The sequence below is a fragment of the Opisthocomus hoazin genome, chromosome 7, assembly GCF_030867145.1.
Source record: "Opisthocomus hoazin isolate bOpiHoa1 chromosome 7, bOpiHoa1.hap1, whole genome shotgun sequence".
Classification (NCBI taxonomy): Eukaryota; Metazoa; Chordata; class Aves; order Opisthocomiformes; family Opisthocomidae; genus Opisthocomus; species Opisthocomus hoazin.
The window spans coordinates 2,854,458-2,866,935 of NC_134420.1; the positions used below are offsets into that span (position 1 = coordinate 2,854,458).

The 12,478-nt window shown below is 42.1% G+C and overlaps 1 long non-coding RNA gene across 4 annotated transcripts in view; it reads right to left on the bottom strand.

The window, feature by feature from the left end:
• The window catches only part of LOC142361844 (uncharacterized), a 42,113-nt gene that overhangs the window by 11,313 nt on the left and 18,322 nt on the right, over window positions 1–12,478 (bottom strand). For all 4 annotated transcript variants that reach the window (XR_012764458.1, XR_012764459.1, XR_012764457.1 and 1 more), the window contains 2 exons: window positions 11,711–11,835; window positions 10,837–10,978 (listed from right to left, as the gene is read on the bottom strand). This is a non-coding gene — a long non-coding RNA (uncharacterized LOC142361844). The remainder of the gene's footprint in view (window positions 1–10,836; window positions 10,979–11,710; window positions 11,836–12,478) is intronic.

The following is a 12,478-nucleotide window of genomic DNA, read 5'->3' on the forward strand; positions in this document are numbered from 1 at the left end:
GATTCTTGAGCTAACTGACCTGATGACACCAGAAAAGAAAAATAAAGTATTCTGCAGTTGATCCATGGAAGCTATGCAAGGATTGTGCAAGCAAATATTTGCCATTATTTATGGGTGGTTTATCTAATGACTGTTTAAGACCTGTCAGACTTTCCATCCTGTGTTCCTAATGCTGTAGATAGAGAGCTAAGTATAGACTGCGCATAGAACATCTGATTTCTAAACTTTATCATAAGGGCCCCGGTAGTAGAGCTGTGAAATTAACAATTTTACCATAGTAGCTATGAAACTGCTTCTAACAGTCTAATAGGAGCTATAACTCTGGTATTGCTAATTCCAGTAACAGATTCTACTTACTGCATATGCTGTCCTACGCACTCAATAGCTTTTGCAGTACACATTTTTGCAACTGTGATGGTTCAAGTAAGTTCCTGAACATTTAGCATTGAGGGAAAACACTTCAATATTTCACTCTTCTGAGGACTGCAATAGTTACACCCTCACTTCATCTCAAGATTTACTTCACATCCAGAGAGCCTGAATTAGGAAGCGAAGGTTTTTTAACTTTCGAAGAATACACTGATGACTGGGTCATTGTCAGGTGTCAGGTTCTTCTAGACTCTACCCATCTTTACATTTCAGCCTGCGTCCCAAGATCCCTTGTCCTACGGGCATCCATGGTCTAGGGGGGACAACCATTCCGATTAAGGATTTTCTAGGGTTTGCTACCACTCTCATTTGAATCTATACTCTGGGATGCTCTTCATGAAGACAAGGCCACAGAAGGAAATCAATGGATGCCTAGATATTTCCTACAGCCGGTCTCCAAACTCAGGCTGTGGAAGTGCTCTTTGATGTGTTCTTATGAACAGAGCTACACACTTTCCCGATGCTTGGTACCTGTCCTGGACATCTCAGAACCTAACATCCTCTTTGTGTACCAGGTCTAAGTCTTCTTGTCTCCTGGTCCAAACCTGTCTTCCCTGGTTTCTCTGAACTGCATGGATTATCTGGCCCTCCTGGACTATGCACTGTGAATGAAAAATTGCATGCAAACCTCAGGGACCATGTAGTCCTCCTTGGGTAGTAACCCCAAGACTATTTATTTACCTCTGTCTCATTGGTACCCTTGGTCTACCTCATCTTTGGACTCTTCAGGCCTCACAATAAGCAATGAAGACAAATAGGCTTGGAGAGGGGGAAGGGAAAGGGGACAGAACAGAAAGGGAAGGAGGAAATGGCTGGCACTGGCTGAAGATTATGCCAGAGGAGTAAACACTGAATGTCTTATCTTAGTCCGAAATAAGTGAACAAAAAGAGGCTGAAAATGGTTTGTGCTACCTTCAATTACATTTACAGGTAAAATTATTAATTTTAACCTTATAGATTCTTTAAACATTGTTTTTGGAGGAGACAATTAAATGTTCTGCCTGAAAAATAAGAAACTTTAGTTATAGGTAAGTAGCACACAGGAAATTTTGAGCTTAACTGAGCAACGTGCAACTGTTTGTATTGTTCCTTAGCATGAGCAGCAACATATGACCATCTCCTGCCCTTATACGAAGGTGTTTCTAATATAACCACCCTCTTCAAGGAGGTACTGCAATGCAACATTCGCTTCTCTATGCTAAACTGCTTACCACCAGTTCTATTGGTTTATTGAATTATATTAACTGTTCTTTGCATGTTGGACTACCACACTTCTATAAAGGAATTATATGTATATAATTATTTTTATGGTTCTTTATCAACATATAAGAAGATCTCAACAGATAGTGATTATTGTTACGCATATTCAACGGCACAGATGAGGGTCTATTATTTACATGGCACTGATTGTTTGAATTATAGCCTTGTTTTACAACACTGAAGTTGCAGTTAAAAAATCCATGTAATTTCCAGAGCTAGCTGCACTTACGGGCCTGGGGACGTGAAGTAAGTTGGCGTGTATCCTACACCTATGCCATCTGTACAAATTTACATTTCCAAATGCAATTGCATGCCAAAGTCTCTGTTAACCTGATAAATTCTGTTTGGCAAGCGAGAATGATTTGTGTGGTTTGGCGAACAGAAGAGCTAACATGAACTTCCTGTTTCTGCTCCTTTCGCCTTAGCAGGGAAGCAGAAGGAAGAAGATCCTACAAGCTAAAAGAAAGGATGAGTTGTGATGAAACGTGGGTCCAGCCATTTCAGGTGAAACGAGGCAATTAGGTAACCTAGTAGGTGCTAGGCACAGGTTGTGCAAGGAACCAGTCCAGCTACAAAACAGAGATCCTCCCTTTTAATCTTGGTAATGGTCCCTAACTGACAGAATGAATTATCTGGCTCTGCTTTGCTCCCCCTCTTTTCCCTCAAATAAAAGTGACTACATTGTTCTCACAGAGCAAGTGGGTGTCTAGGATTTTGTAAGGCAATTCTACGTGTGCAACACGTCAATTCTCGGTTGAGATTGATTGAATAACTTGACTGCGATTTTCATATTCTGCCTCCCTTGGGGAGAATGAAGAATAATCACGTAGACTCATTACTAAAGGTGAGGGATTGGGAATGTACATTGGTGATTGTCAGAGATAATTGTAAGGGAGTAATTCTGCAAAAGGTAATTTTGTTTAATTTTCTGTTTCAAGTGCTTCTTCAGACTTTTCCTGAAATTTGTCTCAATGGTTCAAAAACAAAAAAAAAAAAAAGAAAAGATGGTGATAAGAGCTGAAAGTACAGTTCCTTAAAGAGCTCTGTTATTTCACTTATGAAAGAGAAGATGAACAGGTAAGCTGGTCACTGTCCACAACAAATGGGAAGAACACAGAGAAAATATGAGCAGATCTCAAGTGCTTCCATTCTCTTTAAATCTTAAACTTGTGTGGCCTCCAGCAATTATGGTTTAGAAGAACATTATCAACCCTAACACTGAAGGACTTATTAAATCGGATTCATCTTGCCTAGCTTCATGAAGTTAAGCATCTGGTCTGAGCTACTGTCTGGGTTCTCTTGTCAATGAAGGGAGATAGCCGTCTCTAAACACAATTTATGCTGTCCATTTTTCTCAAATGATTGTAAGGCAAGAATAAATAATTTGGCTTATGCATCTTTAGTCATCTAATGCTAAGTGAATGAATGCATTTATTGTATCTGAACTATTCTGATGCTCACATCATCCTTCTCTGAGACAGAGTGATGCCATGGAGCGCTTTCTATATCTGTACCACCATACAGCCTGTTCCTTGCACCTGTAGGTGATAAAAAGAGGTTAGTTTATTAAAGGAAATAATCAACTTGCAATATAGTGAAATAAAGATGAGTTAAAAATACTTATGTTTATCTACCTATGTTTAAGCCTTCCTTTTTTTTGTCATGATTTTGTAGTCACATTTTTCCATCCTTCATTTTCAGGTCATTCTGTTTCTGTATTAGTCGGTAAAAACAGAGCAAAGGAAGCTGCTCAAATTAAAAGTACTTAATTAAACAGTCTACACATTCAGTATCCTGTATATATTGCCTGAGCACCCTTTAGTGTAAGTAAATACTAATATGCCTTTTTTAAAAAATTGTATTTGCAGTGCTGCCATATTGGCTATATTAGCCCAGGAAGATGTTGTGTGTCTATGCTGTTTCTAATGCCTGAATTACCTTAAAAAGTAGAGTCTAGAGCCATATGAGCTCAGCCTCGCTCAAGATAACTCATTCTTGTTCATATATTGTCTAGAGTATGTATACACGGGCACTGAGTTTCTCTCTGTCAACAGAAAGGAGCTGGACTTGATGATCCTCATGGGTCCCTTCCAACTTGAGATATTCTAACATGATCTGGCTGGGATCACATGGGAATTCAAAGACTAAGAAAGAGTGCAGTACATTTCGAAATCCTGGAATAAAATCCTAAGTGCTGTTCTCATTAACGAGGTCTTGAGAGGGACAGCGCTACTGTCTGATAATCACCTACAGGCAACTAGGGGGGAACAAGCTACGGGAGAGCAATGATGTCTACAAGCCAATGCAGTGGTGCACCTCTGAAAAGGAAAAAAGTAAACTTACGTCAGTCAAGGAATTATCAGCAGCGAAAGAGAAAGTTTAGTGGTCTTGTACAAGACTGGGGAAATCTCTTCTAGACGATTGTGCAAACTGTTGGTTTCCACAGAAAGATTAATTCAAAACTAAAGAGGGAGGGCTACTTGGTAGGTCAGAGCAATGCTGCTGTTAATAGTATGATCGGAACCTAAAAGAACCCAGAAAATTTTAAGGCGATGTTTCCAGTATTTTCCTCCAATTGTAAAGTCAAGAACCAATATGATTGTAGTTTATATATATGCATTTAAATTTGTAGAACAATATGATCTTCGGCTATTCTTTGTAGGAGCCTAGTAGGTGCCTGGCTCTCACTGATGTCCTGCTTAAATAGATGAAGCACTTTTCATGAGATCTAGTGAAAAAAGCACATTTTATGCCCATATTGTTATAGAAGCAACTTCTCGGGAAGATAATTTCTAGTGTTGTGCAATGTGTTTTCACCTACTATGTGAAGTGACTTGTCCGTACCTGCTGACATACCTCAGATGGGAAGGCTGGGTGGATCTTTATCTTATGAAGCAAGTTGTAATAACCAGTTTTCTCCAAATACTAACACAAAACTTTCTACAAATGAGACCTGGCAGTCTGTGCAGAGTAAGGATGTGGTCTGTAAGCTCCATGTGCAGGAAATCACTGCCAGCTTACTAATATTGTGCTGCTTCATCTCTAGAAATTCACGGTTCTGTCCCGTATAGGAACAAGAGAGGGTGCAGTGGCATATATTTCATGAATGCCCCTTTCTCTGTCTTCTTTTCCAGGTGAACAGTGTCCCCCTCTCTTTGTCTTCCTTTCCAGTCACTGTGCACACTGTCACAAGTGTCTCTCCAGATTTGCTTTAAGGACACGAGTGACTTCAGGTTTCTCTGCACTGCCCCATCCTTGCCACTGGTGTGATGGCAGCATAATTATTACCCTGAGGAAGTCTCTCTGCTGACTTGCCACCACCAGCGAGAACCACGTTTCACTTTCTACACCGTATCGTTTGAGACTGGCTCTGCTCCTTTCCTTACCTAATTCCAAAGGCTCTTGTTGCTTTTGGTAAAACATTTTTAGAGTCGCTAGGCTGTTTCCCTGGCCTTTTCCAAATACTGTCTCCGTCAAGACATCACTCTGAAGATTAAGAAAGGAAATAGTTACAGTTATTTCTGAAAACCAAGGACCAAGAAATTAAGGAGTATGCAATATTAAACCCTTTCTCCCTCACAGATTGGTGATGTAAAGTGGAAATCAGCCGAGAATATTCCAGGTACACCGAATATGTAAGCAGTCAATGAACTGGATGTTGAGAGGTCCATTTAGCAATGCAGTGACACAGCATTATCCAGAAGAGCCAAGACTTCCTATGGCATTTCAGCCTCTCTCTGACCCTTTTGTGTAGAGAGGACAATGTTATCTGTGTCTTTTCAAATACTCAGCCATAACTCATATCTGTGCTGGTTTGCATAGATTATATCAAGTAGCAGGAAATAGGGATTCTCTTGCCATGGAGATTACCAGGAGCGAAGCAGTTGTTGTTTGATCTGCGCGTTTGATGGTAGGGAGGTGAAAGTGTAGAGCCAGGATCCTGGCCGAGAGACTAGAAGGATTCAAATTTTGACACAGTGTAGTAATCTCCATGGGGTAAGCTATGGCCGCATAAAATTGAATCATCCGCTGAAGATGGATATCTCATTGCGCTGGCCAGGGAGTCTAACTGGCCCCTTAACATAGGCAGTTAACTGAAGTTAGATACTTAAAGTTAGGTATGACGTGTCCAGACCCAAATATCTGGCCTTGTAGGGAAAATGTAGACAAATTTTGTTCACTGCAATGCTAAAATGAAGTAAGAGTGTCTGTATACACAGGGGGAGAGGGAGGAAGAGAGGGATTGCTAAATGAGGACGCCATTCAGATAAAGTAAAGATCCAGACATAACCTTAACTCTGTTTCCAAGTCTCCACACAACTGAGTTTGAAATACTTTAACTGCTTCCTGATTTTCACATGTTTGAGTTTGTAGAGCAGCTACTCTCTAGATGGAATAGTATAACACGAGGGGAAGTTAAGGAGATGAGGGAAAGTTATGTAGACAGATAAAGCTTTCACTTGTTGAATTTACTACTTGTTGTTCTAATACAAGAGTAAAGTTTCCTGTGGGAGTAAATGACATGCACTTAAGGTGTAGGTTTTATCACATATTTGCAGAGGTGGTAGGTGATTCTTTACTATGCCTTCCCTTTCTGTCATCCGTTGTAGTAGCAAGGTAATTGCTGTCATGCATTGTAAAGTTTGAGGTGTGAGAAACAAGGCTGATGAGAGAAATCACTTCCCCATGAATGTTACAAAATCTCTGCTGTTACGCAGCGGCTTTCAGCATCTGAGTACTGACTTCTCCATAAGTTTTGTACCCAGCATATTTCTCAGCTGATCTTCCATTTATTCTGCTAACAGTACTAGAAGTTGTTCCATGTTAACATTCCCTAGGAAGCAGAGTGTTAGGTGAATGCCTATTACCTTTGCTGGGCTGCCCAAGTTGGAGAGAAACTTGAAAAATAAAGTCAGACCCTTTGGGTACCAAATAAGCTATCCTCCCCCATTTGCAACCTGTAGTAATAGTTCCCACAAACCACCATTCCACAAGGAATATACATTCTTAGCGTATTTTGCTGAAGTTCTTCTCTGCCCTATTCTTGTGACATGGTATTCATAGCTTGCCTCAAATGACTTTCAAATATGTTTTCAGCTTCCACGGCTCTGGGAAGCATCCCCTTCGTCTTGGCATTCTTATCCGCCTTGTTCAGACATATAGAGCCACATATTTAGTGCCTCTTCAGCACTGAATTTGTGACAGGGAGCTTCTGGTCTGATTTAGCTAGAAGTATGGTCATCTGGTGCTTTGAAAAGCAAGTTGGAATGAGGTAAATGGGAATAATACAAGGTTTTCTCAAGAGGTTAAGTTGTTAAAAGTGAGGAAAAGTTGGTGGGAGAATGCTTCTGTATATTTCCATAACTTCTTCAAGGGGTTAAGGCACCCACCCCATGATCGTGGGTGCAGTTATCACCAAAACTGGGCATAATCAGCTGCACTAGCCAAAAGGGGTGTAACATGGTATGACAGAAAAAAGATTATATCACTCTTTCTATTTCAGCAAGTCTGTGCTGCAAACGTTGAGTCATACGCTGCTGCTTTTTGGGGGGCAGTAGATAAGACCTGCTATTATGAAAGACGACATTACATCACATGAAGATGCAAGGATACAATTCTGTCGATGCCACCTTTCCATTCATACTGCAAGACCTGATGGCTGTGTTTCAGCACAGGTACCTCACGTAAACACGGCAGCCACAGCACAACTCTATATGCGACCACCTTGAGTGGTGTGCAGCAGCAAGTGACCAGGCATGACCACAAGACATCTTTCAGTCAGAATGCGGTGGGGTTTTTGCTCTGAACTTCCAGCTTTTTCCACACATTCTTTGTCTCTTTACTGACCTCCACCAGGTTGCATTATTTAATCTTTCAGAAATTCTGCAAGTACCACAAACAGAAACCACCTTTGCTGTGTTGTTATCAAGAGGACCTCTCAACACAGTGCTGGTTAGCTAGTAGAGTACACCCAAATAACGGGGAACATCTGGAAAGATGTTAGCATCAGCTCTGAGCCGCATCAGCTGCTCCATTAAAACCCTATTTATCAGAGCCTTGCTCACCTGAGTCTTTTCTAAACCAGTGTTCAGGACCAAGAACAAAGTGCCATGAAGAATATCTAAACATTTACTAGAGGTCCTTGCCAGCATTGCTATTGCTTCAACAAAGCGACTCTGCTGTGTTGCTCCAGAGGAAGTGTTCGGATTAAGCTGTATGCCACTGGTGACCTCTTCCCTAAAACATAATCTTCAGTTCACAGTGCAAAAGGCAGAGTTCATGGTCACCAGGTAGCCCCAGGAAGCAACAATAGTTGCAGTGTTTCGAACTGGAGGGAAATATGGATCAGCGTGCTTAGGATTCATTTTTTATGTATATGTTGTGCCACCTCTAAGGATTTTTGCAGTGTTCTTGCAATCAGCTTTCATGAAAGCTATAAAGTTTAGGAGATATTCTGTTATACTTTTACACAAGTCCATTGCTATTTACATTTTGATCAGTGAGCAATGAAAATGATGGGGCACCCATAAGTTCTCTGGACAACCTGTCTCAGTGTCTCACCGCTCTTACCATAAAAAGAAAAATCTTCCTTATGTTCAATCTAAATCTACCCTCTTTCAGTTTAAAAACGTTGTCTCTTGTCCTGTCACTACAAGCCTTGGTAAAATGCCTCACTGACTTTCTTCTAAGCCCCCTTTACATCTTGAAAGGCTGTGGATAACATCCTGGTATACTTGTTGACAGATGCCAGCCTTGGGTTCCTAACATTGCGAAATGAAGTCAGTAGATGAGCAGGAAGAGTAAAGCGTATTTTGGACATAGGCAACTAGCATGAAGCTTTGCATCAGGATATCCAAAATTCTTTCAGGCCCATGGAAAATACAGTGTCTTATCCATAGCACCAGTTTGGCTGAACAGTCTCACATCGTAAGTCCTCAGTAAAACACTTGGACCTTTTCCAGTCCCTGCCACAGCAATCTTTCCTGATCCTACTTCTCACTCCTCTAACATGTTGCACCACACAAGCAAGAAGAACCAGAAAAGAAAAAGCAGGAACAGGTATTACAGGTTGCAAATCATTACTTACGGCTACAACTTACATTCTCTTCTTCTATATTACCTATTTATAAATCATGGTTTTTTATATATATATTTTGTTCTGGTTTACTCAACTTAATTAGCACTTTTTTTTCTTCTATTTTTTTGTGTGAGCTTTTTTCAGAGGCCCCTGTTTATGGAGATTTCAGGGTGTGTTTTGTGGCTGGCTGCTCTGATTATATCCTTTGGTTACCTGTGTTACTGAAATTCATAGCATTGTCTATTACTGAAATTGTTACTGCTGCCCACACAACTGCAATGAAAGAGGAACCCATTAAAAAGATTTTACTGAGTTACAGTAAAAAAGGGAAGCAGCCTACGCAATCCACTGAACTGATTTTCTACCAGTCCAAAATAGCAAACAGGAGGAGGCACATTGAGTCTGATGTGCTGCTTATCAGGCAAAGAAATAGCTTGTCCTCCCTCTTACTATTCACCACAACTCAAAATACTTTTCAGAGACAAATTGTTGCAAATATATTGGCAGTTGCCCCTTCTACCAGGATAAAGGAACAAGCCTATGCCACAGAATAGTGTATTAGCAGATAGGGACACGCTGAGTCTAAAGCATAGCAGGAATGCAAGCACCACACTGCCCTGATCTCCTTGGATTGCTCACTAGGACATTTTCCAAATGTGGGAACTGGTTATGGAGTCCATTGGTATCCAGGCTGTACTCCATGTGGAAAGATTAAACCCTGACTTTTCAGCATTTGTGCAGGCTAATGGAGGCTACAGTAATACCACCTCATAGTTGGCACACCTAAGACTTTCTGAAACAATTATAATCTTGCATTCTGTTTTCCAAACGCACATGGCACCCATAAGTGTATGTGGCCCCATCCTGTCAAGTTTCCTAAATCATGGAAGAAGTGGATAGGTAGTGATCCTTAAAACACAAATGGGCTGCTACAATTGATTGATGATCCCACAACAGGGCCCACCAATTGGGGCTGCAGTTGGCTGGCGACCGGTCACCAGTGGTGTTCATCAGGGCTCAATTCTAGGGCCAGTTTTGTTCAATATATTTATCAGTGATCTGGATGCAGAAGTTGAAAACACCATTAGCAAGTTTGCTGATGATACCAAACTGGGAGGTGCTGTTGAGTCTCTTGAGCAACAAGAGGCCTTGCAGATGGATTTAGACTGGAGCATTGGGCAGTCATCAATGGCATGAAATTTAAATTGAATGTGTCCAGAGGAAGGCAACAAAACTGGTGAAAGGGCTGGAAGGAATGTCCTGTGAGGAGCAGCTAAGGACTACTTAGATGATTGTCTAATTTGGACAAAAGCAGGCTGAGGGGCAACCTCATTGCTCTCTGCAGGTTCCTGAGGAGGGGCCATGGAGAGGGAGGTGCTGAGCTCTTCTCTCTGCAACCCAGTGATAGGACATGTGGGAATGTTTCAAAGCTGCATCAGGGGAGGTGTAGACTGGACATTAGGGAGCATTTCTTTGCCAAGAGGGTGGTCAAACACTGGAACAGTCTTGCTAGGGAGGTGGTCAATGCCTCAAGCCTGTCAGTTTTTAAGAGGCATTTGGACAATGCCCTTAATAACACGCTTTAACTTCTGGTCACCCCTGAAGGGGGTGCATTTTTCCACAAAAGCAAATGAGCACTGAGGAAAAAAAAATGCAGGTAGATGCGCAAGAAGTGTTACAAATGTATAGGTATGAATTCAAATTAAATACTACAAACTATCAAAAGCTATTAACTCAGACAAATTAATTTCAGCTTTGAAAACTCTATCCAAATTGTGTGCTCCTCCATCTGGGTGGATGCTGATGTGGGTTTAACGTGTTTTTATATGAAATAAAGAAACTATTGACTCAGTCATGGTTTTATATTTTCAAGAATTTATGGTCTGTTTTGAAAAGAGAAAATTATGTGAATGCTATGACTGCTTTAGAAAGACAGGAAAAGCTGAACCTAGTCTTGTTTTGAAATTAATACTAATTTCCTGGAGTCCCCAAGTCAATAGTTTACTTCGTAATTTTACAAACAAGTAGGAGACAGAGGGAGGGGAAGAAAAAGCAATTTCACAACCTACCGTCAGAAGCTGGTATGACATTTTGTGGGTGCCACCCCAGGCAACAGCAGCACCAAGCGCAGAGCTCCAAGGACTATTGCTGCACAGGGCACCATGGAAGCCGCCTCCTCCCCGCTCCGTTCTTGCTGCGAGCGCTGGAGAACTGAAAATACAGAAATATGGGGTTTTCATCCGGTTCTAAATATAACAGAGTTCTTAAGAGATTGTCATGGGTTGTTTTTAAATTGGGCGTAAGAATGTGCGTAACTCGTGTTCCTTCCAAAGGGGTTCACGGACTGTAACATCAAACTAAGCTGCGGAGCGATATTTTTCTGGTTGACAGCAGGTTAATCGGAGGTGTATTTTGAGTGGGGTTCTCCCTGACTGTCTGCGAGCTCCTGCAGCCTGCCCTGGGAACAGAGTGAGCTAGCCAGGAGAAAATCCGAAGGGCTCAGACACCCCTTACCTGCAGCTACTGCTGTGCTTTGTAAACTGGGATCGCACTGTGGCTGCCAGAGCTGGGGCAGCAAAGGAGCAGGGGGGCTTTTCTGGGGGTGAGGGCTTTGCTCCTGGAGGGGTGAGGAGCCATGTCCCAAGCATCGTGCAGAGAGCTGGGGACATGGCTTCTCTGGGAATCGGTGGGGCTCAGGGGCAAGGGGGAATGTGGTGACACCATTACAGCCAAGTCCTCCAGCCTCAGGCTGTGGAAAGAGGCAGATAAGGAGGCTTAGCAACCAGACTGTAACTGTTTATCCAGCTAAAGCCTTTAGGATTACGCTTCTCTCCTGATCCTGCTTTCGCAGCTGCTGCTGCAGCGATTGCTTACAGCCAGGGTAAGGTGACGAAGCTGCCACAAGCCCTCTGGCAACGACAGTAGCTGCTTCCATCAACGTACCTTTAGGAAAGGCATCCCTCCTAAATGCCACCCGGCGTGACTTGGGGGGCGAGCAAAGACAGCAGACTTTCCCAAGCAGCCTTCCAGAAAACCTTCTGTAGTTATCGCACGTGGTCCTTCTGACCCTTGGGATGAACAGAATTGTGAGTCAGCCAGCTGACAAGCATCCAACCACTGGTGAGTTAGTCCACGGGCAAAAAGACTTCTCCTCATCATCTTTCCTTTTCTGATTGCTATTTTAGTGCCATGGAAACCTGTGGTAACATATATCAAAACCTTCAGCAAATTCCCTGGAGTTCTTGCCTTCCGGTATATGCAGGAAATGTAGGAAAAGAGTGGTAAATTAACATCTCCATAAAGATGGGACAGATGTAAGCGCTTCCTTGCTGTCTATATAGCAAGAAAAAAACTCAAGACAAGTCATTCCCTGATCTTCCATATATAGGGGATGTTTGAAGCTAATGGAAATAAAAAAAAATTTCAGTCCACCAAGTTTAATTTTCAAATTCTGTATTAGAATCATAGAAAGTTTTGGGTCGGAAGGGACCCCTAGAGGTCATCTAGTCCAACCCCCCCACAGCGAGCAGGGACACCGCTAACTAGATCAGGTTGCTCAGCTATTATCAGTATTAGCTACAATTTGTATTCTGTATTCTGACAATGGATGAGCTTGAATTAAGTTTCACAGGCTGTGTTGGCATTGCCGTTTTGGACAGCCTGCCAGTAGCAGTCTCCAGGTCATTCCCAGAAGCGCTGTTGATGGCACTG